Below are 14,924 nucleotides of genomic sequence, written 5' to 3'. Positions count from 1 at the left end.
ATATAGTAAATTATTGTCAAATCGATAATAATATATTAAAAAATATTTAAAAATGACGAAAAGAAAAAATACAAGACGGGAGTGTGCATTATACAGAGTCAACCTTGTTTTTATGCTAAAAATATTAGGAAATAATATCTAAGTGATTAAGTAACATTTACCGGTGAGGCATTTTCCAAGACAATTCTTAACTTTGTTTCCACCTTTTGATTTTCGTTTAAAACAATGACTTTTATTGGTTTTCGATTCTGCTGAAAAAAAATGAAATTTGAAACTTGATTTGTGAGTCGCGGTTGTGTTTAAATTACATCGAAACTACCAGGGGTTGGTTTTACACGCACGAGCATACGCTAGTGTGTGCCATGATGGCCACCAGCGATAACATAATAAATTATATTGCTTAATATCCGGAAAACTACTTATTTGCGGAAAATTTGAATGTAGTATTCATATTCAACATGCCCGAAAACATATAAAACTCGTAACTTGAAAGGAAAATTTTAAGGTTGGTTGGTTGGTTGGTTGTTTTACGGCATATCAACCCTTTTCGGGTTATTTAATGCCAAATCCAAAGATTTTGAAGAAATTTTTTTTAATAGAATGTATTTGTTGTTTTCAAGTCAGTTTCTATTTAACCCATAGTTGGAACCCTAACAGGTACTACCACTCCGGGTCAGAGTGGACCTGGGAGCAATGGTAATTAAAGGATGGCTCCACACTCCCCAAAGCCCACAAACTGGGGCTTCACCACTGGATATAGTTTAAGGTCATATCCAGGACCCCCATTGAGGGACTTTTACCCTCTGCAGGGGGGCAGTCGGTGTATTCTAATGCCCCACCGACAGGGCCTAAATGTTAAGGGGGATACCAAACAAAGATTTACTAGATAAGGGTTACAGCTACAGAGTTGAGATTAGAATTTGGGTTTTAGACTCTCTAACCAATATTTTCTAGCCAATTAAGAGAGGTCTCCCGTACCTGTTTATTGCAATGTGTATATCACGAAATAAAATAAATTCCTAGACAACAAACTCGAACAACACTAACAAGAATTGTTACAAAGCAGGACATTATATCTATATATTTTAGAAAGGTTTACAAAACACATAAAAATTTCATTTTCTTGTTTTCTTATTGTTTGAAATAATTAGAAACGTGAGAAGTAGTTCTTTTCATCAATTGTATTAGGATTTACCTATTCAAAACTTGCTCCGAGGATGTGCGTAGCTTAATCCCGCAAATCGGCGACATGGGAAATGTTTTTCTGTAAGCCAGACATTTCTCTTTGTCAATGAAAAGCGAGTTGTTCTTGTTTGCAAGATTATCTTCCAGAGTTTTCTTGAGTAGTAGCAGTTCTTGTAAGGTGTTCTCGGCTCGCCGTAGTTTACACTGCAGCGATTCCAGTGTGTCGTATATCTCGTCAACCTCCTCGACAAGCCTGTTATGGGCAGCGTCCCGACACGCTTCGACATTGGGCCGTCGCAACCGTATGTCGAGGCGGGTCTGCGCAACCTTCAGCGGATTTTGCTTGTCCTGAATGGTCTTCTTTATTACTTCGATGCTCTTGTTCATTTCGAATATCTCCTGTAAGATCTTTGACAGATGAGCTTGGGTCTTGTTTCTGGCATCACGCATCTCTTTTATACGATCGGTAAGTGACTGGTTTGTCAAGTTCCACTGATACCACATTTCATTGTTGCACTCATTTAGAACGGTGTTTATCTCGTTTCGTAAGTGCTTCGAAGCGGCTCGTTCTGATTGTGATCGTTTAACGTTATTATTAGTGAACGTACACCACGTTTCCGGAGTTGACTTTGCGTTGTTGACTAGCTCAACGCCCTTATGATAAGCAAGACCACGGGAATTATTATGCAGCTGATGCGCACATTCATCTAGGTTATGTGCCATGAACTTATCTCCGCAGTCCTTTTCAAGTTCATGTTGTGCTGCACGGTTAAGATTTGTCTGCACGTTTGCCTTGTCAAGCACATTGCGTAGCTTCTCCTGACATTTGCGTACTGATCTCACTTCATCAATTAAGGCTGTCTCCGGGGAATCATGCACCAAGTCTATCCCATGTCGCTTTTCCCGGTTGTAAAGGCACTCCTGTGCAATACCCAATATATCTTCAGTTTCGAGAAGGGCCTTTTCAAGCATCCTCTTCGCCTCTTTCAGTGCGGCACATTCACTTATCATCTCGTCCGTTTCATGCAAAAGTTCGTTCTTCCAAAACAGAATGTCGTTTACTCGGTCACCAAGTTTCTTACCAACGTCGAATTGGGTGCGTGTGGTTTTTTCATCCTGGCAAAGCCGCAAGCTGTCCAACCGAACACGCTCGGCACTATTGCGTAAGTAATCTGAGGTGTTGTACGTGGCATAATTCGAGCTTTCCCAGTCGGTTGGTGCATAGCGCGTATAAAGGGCATTCCGAGCAGATTGATATATAGGCGGTATTTTCATTGCGTCCATACTGTAGACCTGCGATGAATAACCCTTCAGATCAACGGTTCTTGATCCGAACGGTCGATTCGGAATAACCTTCGACGATTGGTAATACGTGCTCGGCCTCCATGGTAAATTCGAGTAGGTATTCCGCAGCGGGGTTGAAGTCGGAGTAAAATCTTTTCCAGGTATATTATGAGTTATTGTTGGAAAACTATTGGAGGATCTAAGCACATGACTTGGAGGAGACGTCGATTTACTCGTATCTAAAGAATGCATTGTTATTGCTTTTTGTTTGTATTAATTAGTAATTGAATTTTTTCAGACATTTCAACAAGCTACAAAAATGTGTCCATGACTCTCGCACAAACGTGTTTTAACGAATTCGGTGTGAGGATCGCTTGAGAATTGAATATCGTTTTATTTCCCTATATTTTTCTTTCAACTAAAATTAAATCATTCGTTGTTGTTTTATTTTCAATCGAAGAAACTTCCAAAGAATTCATTAGAAGAACGAGAATTGTTAATGTTGAAGATTTCGAACGCGCTGATTAGAACGTGTTTCGTCATAAACGTACGTTTTCCACGTCATTCACAGTCGAAATTATTCCGTATTAATAAGTCTGTTTTATATGTATTTCAATGTCGACAAAGAAGATATTTTAACTATTATTTATCAGAGTATCTTAGTCTTTTCGCTGGGAGCGAAGTTTAATATCTGTTCTGAAACTGCACTTCATTTTTTTCTCTCTTCGATTAGAGAAAGAGAAATCATCTTACACCGAAGGATTTAAAAAATCTTACTCTCATTCGGACGGCTTATTTTTAGAGACATCTGCTTTAACAAATGACCTTGTGTTTTACTCTGTCCTCGTGGGGAGGCAAGTAAATTGGAATATTTATCAGCTTGTAGTTTTCCTCGAACTAAAATTGAGCTTTGGTGTGTGTATATTGGTTTTGCACCATCCTCTCAGATATTACTTACTTTTTTCGTATAAGTAAACGATTATCTTTCCATTTGTTACTCCCGTGAAGATAAGTTCTGTACAAAAGTAGTATTTTTTTGTAATTAAACAAAATTACAAAACATTTCAGATATGTACAAAAATCGCAAAACTGTGAGATATGGATCGCAATTAACAAGAACGTTTTTCGTCATAAAATCATTTTGTTCATTAAATTGGTTTATTTATACGTCATGCCAATGTTTTTGGGTAAATTTAAAGCTATCTTGTAAAATGTATCTATCTGTGTAAATTTACAGCTATCTGGAAGCTGTTAGCTTCGGACGTGGCTGTACTTTTTATCGATCATTTTTGTCTGTTTTTTTTATAGTTGTGAAGGGTAAAAAGGGCAATTTTTAATTAAACAACCTCCGCTAATTTCACTTCCTTAAAAAAATAGAAAGAAAAGTAGATTCTACTTGGCTGAAAGACAAAAAAATATTTTAGAAATTATATTAGGGGCCATATTTCAGATATAAATTTTACGTATAATCATCCTACATTTCTCGACAAAACTCTGAGCTTTTTAAACGTTGTCTTAAGTAGAATTGCTTCCCATCACCCTGGAAAATCTCATCAGTATGCCCTATATTTAAGAATTCAGGTGATCGGTCATCTTCCCCTCAGTACAGGTTAATAAATCTCCTGTGCATCATGAGTAAGTTGCTGGAATCTGTGTTAAATAGAGAAGTAATCAACCATCTCCGCAAACATAAGCTTCTTAGTGGCACACAATATGGTTTCCGTTCTACTAGATCTACAGCAGATGTGCTTACAGTTATATCTCATAAGATTAGCGAATCTCTCGACGGAGGCTACCTTTCTAGGGCAATTGCTCTTGACATATCAAAGGCCTTTGATAGAGTATGGCATAAAGATTTACTTCACAAGATCTCCAGCTATGGTATAGCTGGAAATGTCTTCTCAATTATTAAAGTATATGTCTCTGATAGGTTCATAAGAGTAGTGGTTGATAGGCAGAAATCAGAAGCTCAGAGTATTAATGCCGGAGTCACTCAGAGGTCCATAATAGGACCAACTATTTTCCTGATTTACATTAATGATCTTCCAAATCACATCCTTACATATTTCATAGACATTTATGCTGATGACACTGCCATCTATGGTATCACATCTAAGACCGTAAACGGCCAAGTTCTCTCTGATTCTCCTCCTCTGATCTTGGGCAAGTGGTACAATGCGGAAAGAGGTGGCTTGTTACTTTTAATGCATCTAAAACCAAGCTTTTATCTTTACATCATCAACGTTCTGATCCGCATCTGACATCAATTGAAATGAATGGCTCTCGTCTTGGGGAGGCTTCATCATTTGACAAGCTTCTAGGCTTGACCTTTACTCCTTATCTGAAATGGAACACATACATTAAATGCGTTGCTAAGGCCGCTGGAAAAATGGTGGGATCCTTCTATCGATCTAGTAGATATCTCACTGTTGATGCAATTCTCTATCTATATAAGAGCCAAGTACTCCAAGGATTAGGTACTGTTGCCACAACTGGGCAGGAGCTGCTAGAAAGAAATTATCCTGCCTTAACATAGTTAAAAGTAGACTTCGTAGGGTATTCCTTTCCTCTTCCCTGAAACCTCTTTCTCACAGAAGAGATGTTCCCAGTTTTTTCTGCTTTATCGTTATTTTCATGGCAAGTGGTCGAGTGAACTCCAACCTATGGTGCCCCTCGCCAAACTTTCACACGAAACACCCGTCTAGCAGACAACACTATCCATAATTTTCCCCATTATTTATCTGTGCCTAAACCTAAACGTAGATTCCATGAAAAAAGCCTTTTTCTTAGAATTGCACGCTTACGGAATTGTCTTCCGTTTTCCTGCTTTCCAGCTGACTACAATATGGTTGTCTTCAAGTCTAACCTAAACAAGTTGATGATGAGCCCTTCCATATAAGTGAATAAATTTACCGAATGTCCATTACTAACGATTATTATATTGTCAAATTGACTACTGTAAACTCTTTAACACTTATCCTCGAGTGTCCTCTTGGTCCTGATAAGTGGTCTGCCTATGTAAAAAAGACTCACAGATTTTTTATCAAATGAATCTCTGGGGAGTTGCTTGTAAAGCCAAACCAATTGACGATGGTCCCCGGTATGATGCATTGCTACGTTTGTTCAGGATTACATCACACTGCTTTTGGCATCTTACTTTTTATCCTTTATGACGTCATATGTCTTTTACGTAAATATGTATTTCCTAAAATGACACTAGACTTTTATGGCACAAAACCGAAGCACAATTTTACACTCAGTGAAGATTAGCTCAGATGTTTGAATGAGGTATGACATGGTCGAGTTCTCGGAGGTCTACACTTCCAGGCATTACTTATTTTTCTTTAAGAGCGCGCTTGTTCATCACTAATCGTTTGGTCCTCACTCTCAACGGTGAAATATTGCCTAGAAATATATTTTAGGTTTAATTGCACGCAACTCTTGTAATGTATCTTTAAATCCCAAATTTATTATCTTGTGTCGCATCTTCCTTCGATGGAAACGATAAAACACAGTAAATTCGTATTATCTCGATTATTCGCATTATTTTTATTTCAATAATTGAACTCCTTATTGAGATAAATAAATTTGTATGATTAATCCATTTATTTATTACGGTCTATTATCCTCATCTTCAAGTTATTGTTTCACAACGTTTCGGCCAACTATTTTTCTGACCTTCGTTCCGGAGAGCATTTTCTGAATATAGCGATTTCAATCCAAACCAAAACCGGCCAGATGCTTAGTTGGCCAAAACGTGGTGAGACGACAACTATGGAAGATAGTAATTGCTGATGATGAAGTTAGAAGATTAGACGTTCCTGTCCCGTCGCGGTTAACCAGCAGACGAAGGCCAGAGGAGTAGTTGGCCAAAACGTCCTTAAATGAATACTAGAAGATCAGGAATATAGTCCGCAATTAATAAGTAAATATTCACTTTATTGTTCTCAAGTGTTATTCACACAGTTTCGGTTGATATAACCTCTGACTTTCTACATGTATATCTAGTTGGCAGTAATGTTTCTGTTGAACTCGGGAATTCGCAAGAAATTTCAAAGGGGGTTCTTTATTTAATACACGGGCTTAAGATGCTCCTGTTCCGATCAGGTAGAAATGTTAAGTAATTCACAGTTGCATTCACGATTGAGCTTTTATCTGCAAAAGAGTACTACATAAAACTCATTTTAACTCGGACTTTATTTATTACATTACATTGCTGGTAATCAAGTATGAATTTTAAGACACTTTAATCAATTATTACTTTTCAGATGAGCAACCTTATTAAAGAAGGTCGGAAGTTACATCGGTCGAAAAGTTGAGTTAATACATCGCAAGATGATAACAGTAATTAGAATAACCCAAACAGTCCTTCCTGATTTCCGATTTCCGGGGAAAAGGGCGTTTTCACGTCACGTTAAAGAAAGATAACCACCAATCAAAAAGGAGTATATCTTGCTTTTTACTGCCCTCTTGTCTGTGGAGCAGAACCGGGAGAATGAGATGAAGAAAGCGAGAGAAAAAGAGGGAGGGGGAATGAGATAGGGCTAGCACCAGATCTAACATAAGGAGTTCTTAGAGATAAAAGAAATCATTTCTCACTAGATTCAGAGGCCATGTTCAACTTTACTAGGTAATGAAAAGTGCTCTGATTTATACCTCTCCATACGTGATAACGATACTTTCATCTGAATCTCATATAAATAGATGATTGCATCACGAATCAAATTTTTTCAAGAACGATAGAATGGTCCAAACATCATATTTTCAGGGTTCTGGTAAGAGACGTGTTTTGTTTCTTCTATCCCATGATCTCTTTGTAACTCTATTGACTAATCAGAAGAAGATCAGAGACAAGGTGGGACGATTTTGTCAGGACTACTCTGTAGTGTTGTAGCTTTTGTATTTTAACAATTTCTCGTCATTTTTAAAGACATATACTACGTCCAAAACAGTAATCTAATCACTCTTTATCGCAAAATATCCAAATGAGTCTCGTCAATATTTTTTCAAAGGGAGTAATTAGATATAGGTAGATTCCCGACAAAAAAATAATCGTGGATGACGCTGTAACGCCACAATTGCGTTGTGATTAATGAATGGCACGAGGCAAAAGTCGTCTGTAAAGACGGGTCACACTCCCTTCATTTAACACTTAAAACCGCACAGACATATCAGTAAAAATTCAAATTTTTTTCCCTTCTCCTTGCTATAGTACCCGTATCTCATATTCACACTCTCTCTCTCTCTCTCTTGCTCTCGCTCTGTCGGACTGTCTGTCTCTGTCTTTTTGTCTGTCTCTCTCTATATATATACATATATATATATATATATATATATATATATATATATATATATATATATATATCCATCCCTCTTGAAAAGGCCCGCATAAATCGGGCGAAACTTTGAGTATTCAGTTCCTTTCATCTCCATTTTATTTCATATATATATATATATATATATATATAAAAGTGAACGTGTATGTGTGTCTATCTGTGTGTCTGTCTATGTATCTGTGTGTCTGTCTGTGTACATTCCCCTACGCAATAACTCTGTCAATTTTCAGTCTACAGACTCAAAATTTGATATACAGGGTACTGAGATTTGGGAAAATCGTTGTGGTCGATTTTCGGCCAGAAATTTGGCTGTTAAGGGGGTCAAAGGTCAACGATTTGACCTTTGAGAACTCTACCAAAACAATAAATGTAAAGGGGTCACAATAGGAGTCAAATTAAAAAAAAATGACTACTTTTTTTTTTGCTTAACATACACCTCCACACACCCGGTCAACGCCGGCCTGAAATGCTAGTATATATATATATATATATATATATATATATATATATATATATATATATATATATATATATATATATATATATACAGTGAAATAAACATTTTTTGGACAAAACAAAAATGTTTATTTTTCAGCAATTTGGTACAAACGATATCAAACAAAATATTAAAATAAAACTTTCACATTACTAAAATACATAGAAATGATAGAAACTCTTGTTTTTTAAAGAAAATAAAGAGTTATTAAACATTCTCGAAAACAGATAGACAGATGCAAAAAAAAATGTTTAATATTTAATTGGGCCTTCTTTAGCACTAATTACCGCGGTCAAACGATTGCCGTAGATTTTCACAAGATCCTGACAGGGATTAGCTAGAATTTCTCTGGAAACCGAACTAGTACTTTCTAGATATATCTGAAATGTAAAAAATGAAAACCTTATGTTTAATAATGAAAACGAAGACTGTCAAAATACTTGTTTCATTATCGATTTTTGAAAATGTTTAAGAACTTTATTTTCTTTTAAAAAAATTAGTTTCTCTCATGTCTATGTATAACTGATTTTCAGCGAATTTGTTGCTGCGGAGTTTCTTTAAGCTTTCTTGATTCGAAGTTTATTGTTTAAATTGACGTGAACACTAGTAAATTTTAAGTAAAATTCAAATATGGACAAGCAAAATTATATCAAATCAAATGAGGTATAAGTTGTTAAAACAGTTACGTTCAATTTAGCTTACATTTTCAGTTTTCGAAACAATACCAAGTGCGGACTTTCTTTTTGGCTCCATAGTACATCAAGGATGGCAAAGTGCTATGAGTGCATCAGAGCACACTTCATTAAAGTACGTATAAAACAGGTGCAAGGTTGAAACATTGCGGCAATGGTACAAGAATTGGAGGTTGGTCGATAGTTCGAGAGTTGTGTTGGCGAATCTTTTTGAACCTTGTCAAAAATAGTTGAGAGTAGAGGTCGATACACCTGCCAATATATGGCCAAAAATACACTTTGCATTGCCAACCCCTGGAATTGAGATGTATATGGCACTCTCAGGTGTGAGGATTTATCAAGCATGGTATAGTTAGCTCATCATTATTGCTTTTTATTTGATAAAAAAGTCAGTTTATTGATAAACGCCTGAGCCATCCCTATTGGAATACCAACCGGGCTGCTTAGAGATTTTTATAGACCATAACGTACTTATTTTTGTATCTTCGTTTTTCTACTTTATGCCTAATCTCGTGAAGAGAAGACAAATGAGTACGAAATTGTTTTTAGAACCCATTTTATCTTATATGTCAATTTATTAACAACCTGATACACGACCAAGCATCTCTTCCCCGTCCCCTCATTTATCGCTGTCGTCATCAACCTTCCTTGTCACGTGACTAAAATATGAAAATTTGTCATTTTTTAATGCCTCATTAGAGTTGCTGGGTTGACGTCCGTCAACGGAAAATTAATGCCTTTGCGTCAAATATCGACGGTCTTCACACTCTGCCGTTGGTGTCAGCGTGTAATAATGCCAGGACCATATCCGATTCGATATACGAAAGGGGGTAAGATATGCAGGTAAGTATTACAAATGTATACATGGTAAAAAATGATAAAAACACACACGTGAAAAAAGACAAACACAAATAACTGGCATGAACATTCACATTTCTTACACTCCAATCGTTCTTATATATAGCAAGGGAATTTAGAATAGCAACATTGAGAATAGATTAGTACTTTTATTAATGACATTTTAATTTTTGATTTAATAATGATAACAACAACAACGATAATAATAATAATAATAATAATAATAATAATACAGAATGACCTTTTTTGAATATACTCTCTATCATCAGTAAGTGTATTATATCGATCATGCCATTTCCCTATATACTTCTGAAATGTGATGTCCGATACAAGTTTACAGACACAGAGCAAAGAATAAACCGCCTCATATACATAGATGAACTGAAGCTATTTGCAAAAAGCAAATAAGAAGTGGTAAGCTCCTTAATACGACCACAACGTGCAGCCAGGACATTGAAATTGAATTTTAATTGGAAAATTGTGCACTAGAATAAAAAGTAAAGACGAGGCACATGAAAGGGCATGTAACTGCTAAAACGAAGTGAGATATGAGCGTTTGATGAACATGAGGTTTACATATATTTGAAATTTCTAGAAAATACATTATCAAATCTACTGAAGCATAAAAAATGAAAAAAGTACCTGAACTGAGCAAGAAACTCTTAGGAACAAAATTATACAATAGCAATCTAATTAAAGGAATAATATTTGGGCATTATTCCTAATAATTTATTCTACATCATTCGTAGGCTGGACGTAATAAGAACGTGTGTATCTTTATCAGAAGATAATGAAACTATTGAAAATGCACAATGTCTTATACTGAAAAGATAATACCCACCGACTTTAGGTGAAAAGGAATAGAGGAGGATGACGTCTGATAAGTGTAGAAGGCACAAATAAGACTGGGAAAATTATATGTCTAAACATCGATTAGCCCTGCTAGAGACAGTGTCAAGAAGAGCAAAACTGAGGGCGATAAAACAAAAATCAAAATGACAAGATAAATGTAGGAAGAAACAGAGGTACTGGGACAATTCATAAGAATCACAAGAAAAGAGAAACAGGAAACCACCTGTCTGTGGCTAATGAAGTGAACACGAACAGAGAAACACATAGCTACTGAGAGCTACATGATTAAAACTAACCACATTAAAGCTAAAATAGAAAAAAAACACAGAAAAATAATAAATTCAGTCGCTGTGGACAAATAGATGAAACAGTAAACCACAAAAAAGTGAATGAAATAAACTAGTTACAAAAGAATACAAGGAAAGCGATACACTGCGATCTCTTTAAACAACTGCACTTTAAACATGCGGGCAAATTGTACAAGCACTAACCGGGGACAATACTGAAAAACAATGACCACAGAATCCTTTTGGGACATCAATGTACAACATGTACATTCATCCAGACGCCGTAATAATAAATAGGAAGAAAAGAAATTGCCAAATTGTAAATTTGCCGTCACAGCTTTTTGCAAGGTGACGATCAAAGGGAGAGAAAATCGAAACAAATTCGTGTTACTTGCCAGGCAACTGAAATAAATATTGAACCTGAAAAAATTAAAATATTACAAATAATTGTAAGGGCAATAGAATTAATTCTAAAGAATATGAATAAACGACTTGAAAAATCGAAATCAAAGAGGACACAGAGAATATAAAACAGACAGTATAGTTGAAAACCGATGAAATTTTTAGGAAATCTGGAAACTAACATGCATAAGTTAAAAACGCTAACCAGCGATATGGAAGTAGAAAGAGACGTAAAATGAATAAATAAATAAAAATAGCGAACAAAGAAAACTGAATCCGACAATTGTAAAGTAACTACCGATGCCTTCCGTAAAAAAAATGTAGTGTTGGCATAGACTAGCGCCGCACAAAATAGTTGTGGATGTTTAAGAAGGACGAAGAAGAGAAAGCACTAACCAGATCTCTACTCTACTAGATAAGTGTGGAGAGGACTGGGATCTGGGGGAGATTTGGTGCCTCACAAATTCCAGTGAAGGACATTGGTTATTGCCAGCATGAATTCCATTGTAAATGGCTGTTGTGATAAAACAAATTCATTTACGAAGAGTATCAAAAAAGGTGGAGGGTACTGAACATTTGGGAAGATTTGTTTTATCACCGGTTGTTGTCAGGTAGTTATCTCGTAGATGCCCTGATGGTATCTCCTAGTAAGACGAATCACTGCTGCTGCTACTACTACTACTACTACTACTACTACTACTACTGATAATAATAATAATAATAATAATAATAATAATAATAATAATAATAATAATAATCTCTTATATAATGATTGCAGAAATTACCTTCTGGACCAAAACACCGTAGGTTTGTAAGAACACATGCCACATACAAATTTATTATGTCTTGATTATTAGCCACTATGTTCTCTAACTTTAAAACGCCATTTTAGACACATTTGGTCGTTATAATAAAATCCTACATTACATCATCGGAGCAACATCATCATAATCGCAAAACCTTTTAACGAGATACTTCCTATTTTTCTGTCTAAATCTACTGTCCTCTTACCGTCCCCACTCATCACCGTTGACATTTTATTTACTTAAAAAAATGTGTGCTTTCAAAGCCTTTAAACTGTCTACTCCTTCCTATTTTTAAAGTGTATCGTGTGTGTTGGTGCGTGCATGTGCGCGTGCGTGTGTGCGTGTTTATGTGCGCGTTTGTGTGCGTGATTTGTTTTTTCGTGTGTGCTTGAGTTTGGTTGTGCATGTGCGTGTGCATGTGTGCATCTGTGCATCCGTATGTTTCTACGGGTGTGCGTGTACTTGCGTGTGCGTGTTTGTGCTTATTTTGTGTGTGTGTGTGTGTGTGTTTTTGCGTGTCGGCGTGAGTTCGTTTGTGCCTGTGCGTGTGTGCGTCCGTGTGTTCTTGCGTTTCTGTTCGTATGTTTGTTTGTGTGTTTGCATGTTTACGTGTGTTGTTGAGTGCGCTCGTGTGTGTGTGTGTGTATATATTTGTGTTTTTTTTGTGTGTGTTTTTTTCGTATGTGTTTTTTTGGTGTGTGCTTCCGTGTGTGCGTTTGCGTTACTATTTTTGCGTATGTGTTTTTATGTGTGTTGTGTGTGCATGTGTGTTTTTCCCGTTGTGTGTTTATGGTCTATGCTTCCGTGTGTGTTTGCGTGTGTGTGTGCGTGTGTACGTGTGTTTGCGTGTGTGCGTGTGTGGGTTTGTAAGTGCGTATTTGTGCGTGTGTCTCTAATACTTGTGTTAACGAGACGCAGACACACACTATTTTCTCAATATTTAAATCTTTGTGTAAAGCCGTGATCTCTTTTTACTTATTATAATAGACGAAATTTTGCTTATGCTTTAAGGGAAAACGAGAAGAACTGAACTAATTCTAAATTTAGTAAACTCTCTATTCGCTGATTAGATTACAGAGCTTTCGGCGATTTCTCGTTAAATAACTCCATGAAGTTTTGTGTTGCCTCTTTATTGAACATAAACTTATGGGCCCCAGACTCGATACCCAGGCATTTTTATTTAAACAAAATATAAAAGTGATCACCTAGTTCTTGTATCGTGTTCATTATATCGGCTGCTGTAGATAGCAGAAAAAAAGCGTAGATAGAACACAGAAGTAGATTTTTGATACGACGTTAACAAACCATTTATTCTATTCTATGGTTAAAAGTATGAGATCCCTTTAAGAGTTAATGGAAGCAATAACTACAAACATCTATTTCTGTAGGAAAGCCAATTTCATTGCGTTCGGCGTCAATCCCCTCCCGCTTAATTGTTCAACGTCAAAACAGATGAAATATCACCGTGTTAATAATGTTTGCTGTCAGAGCGGCAGACTCATTTATCTTCTGTACCTCGACTCGATTTAAATCGACGAGGCATTGTTGCGAGATTTGCAGGCCTAGAAACGCCAGGAGAGTTTTCGAATGATAAAGTTTTGCAGGATCAACTTGTTGGAGGATCAAGTTTTAGCGAATCAAAGTTCAACAAATGGTATTGGCGACCAATCCCAGATTAGAATACATCTTCAAAATGAGAACACGCATGGTGAATAGTGTGCGATATAGTTATGTTCGTAGTATTAGTAAGACTAGTATTCCTATTACGCTAAATTAGCAGGACTCCCGTGGAAATTCTATGGCATTTTTTTTAGCCTCTTCACTTTCTTGTTACTGTAAAAACATAGTTACTTTGATATCCTGGTGTTGTGCAGTATAATTTTCGAGGAAAGAGCTGGCAAACAAACGGTCAAGAAATAGCTATTACGAGACGTAAGAAAAATAACCCTTCCACCTTCATATAATATATTTTATGTGCAAACTGATTCAAAGATTCGTTTGTATTCGTCACAAGATAACAAACAAAAAGCAATAATAATAATAATTTGAATGCTCGTGGACGAGAGAGTGTACGGAGGTATTAACTAAACAACCTTATCAACGTGCAGCAGCGGATTGCATCTCAAAGTGATGAAATGTTTATAGGAGATGTAAATCCTGAATGGAGCACGCGTGCACGGACAGTGCTCTGCCAGAAAAAGCATCAAAGGATACCTATAGTCATTAACCGATAACTAGCTTCATTCTACGCAAGTGCAAATTGCTTGCAGCTATTTTGGCAGATGCGATTTAACAATATCATGAACAGCTGGAGTGCTAAATGGATGGAGAAAAAGGAATTAGGCGAGTTAGTAGTGAGATCAAAGATAACTTGCTTATTAATATGATAAAACTTCGAGATTGTAAAAGATGATCCAGATCCCCTATTGATGTCATTTGTAAATTACTACAAAACATATGATATTGTTTCATATAGTTTGAATAAGGACTATATGGAAATAATTCTAATAGCAGCGAATTGAATAGATTTCGTGGAAGAAATATGGAACAGTGGAAAGTGTCATTGAAGATCTTTGGAAATTTCATGTGAAGAAGGGGATTTTCAAAGGACCAGCTTATCGTCATTGTTGTTCGTATTGATTATGGTACTCTTGTCGTTCATATTACGAAAGTTAAATGCACGTTATGAGTGGGGGGGGAAGAATGAATACCGGGTAAACCTTGTA

General features: G+C 36.4%; 1 pseudogene; it reads right to left on the bottom strand.

Moving 5' to 3' along the window:
• Window positions 1-1,052: 1,052 nt before the first annotated feature.
• LOC145247276 (tektin-3 pseudogene) lies at window positions 1,053-3,562 on the bottom strand (annotated as a pseudogene).
• Window positions 3,563-14,924: the final 11,362 nt, after the last annotated feature.

This window comes from Euprymna scolopes, chromosome 25 (assembly GCF_053919585.1).
Source record: "Euprymna scolopes isolate OS-2025 chromosome 25, ASM5391958v1, whole genome shotgun sequence".
NCBI lineage: Eukaryota > Metazoa > Mollusca > Cephalopoda > Sepiida > Sepiolidae > Euprymna > Euprymna scolopes.
This window is presented reverse-complemented; position numbering and strand designations above follow the sequence as displayed.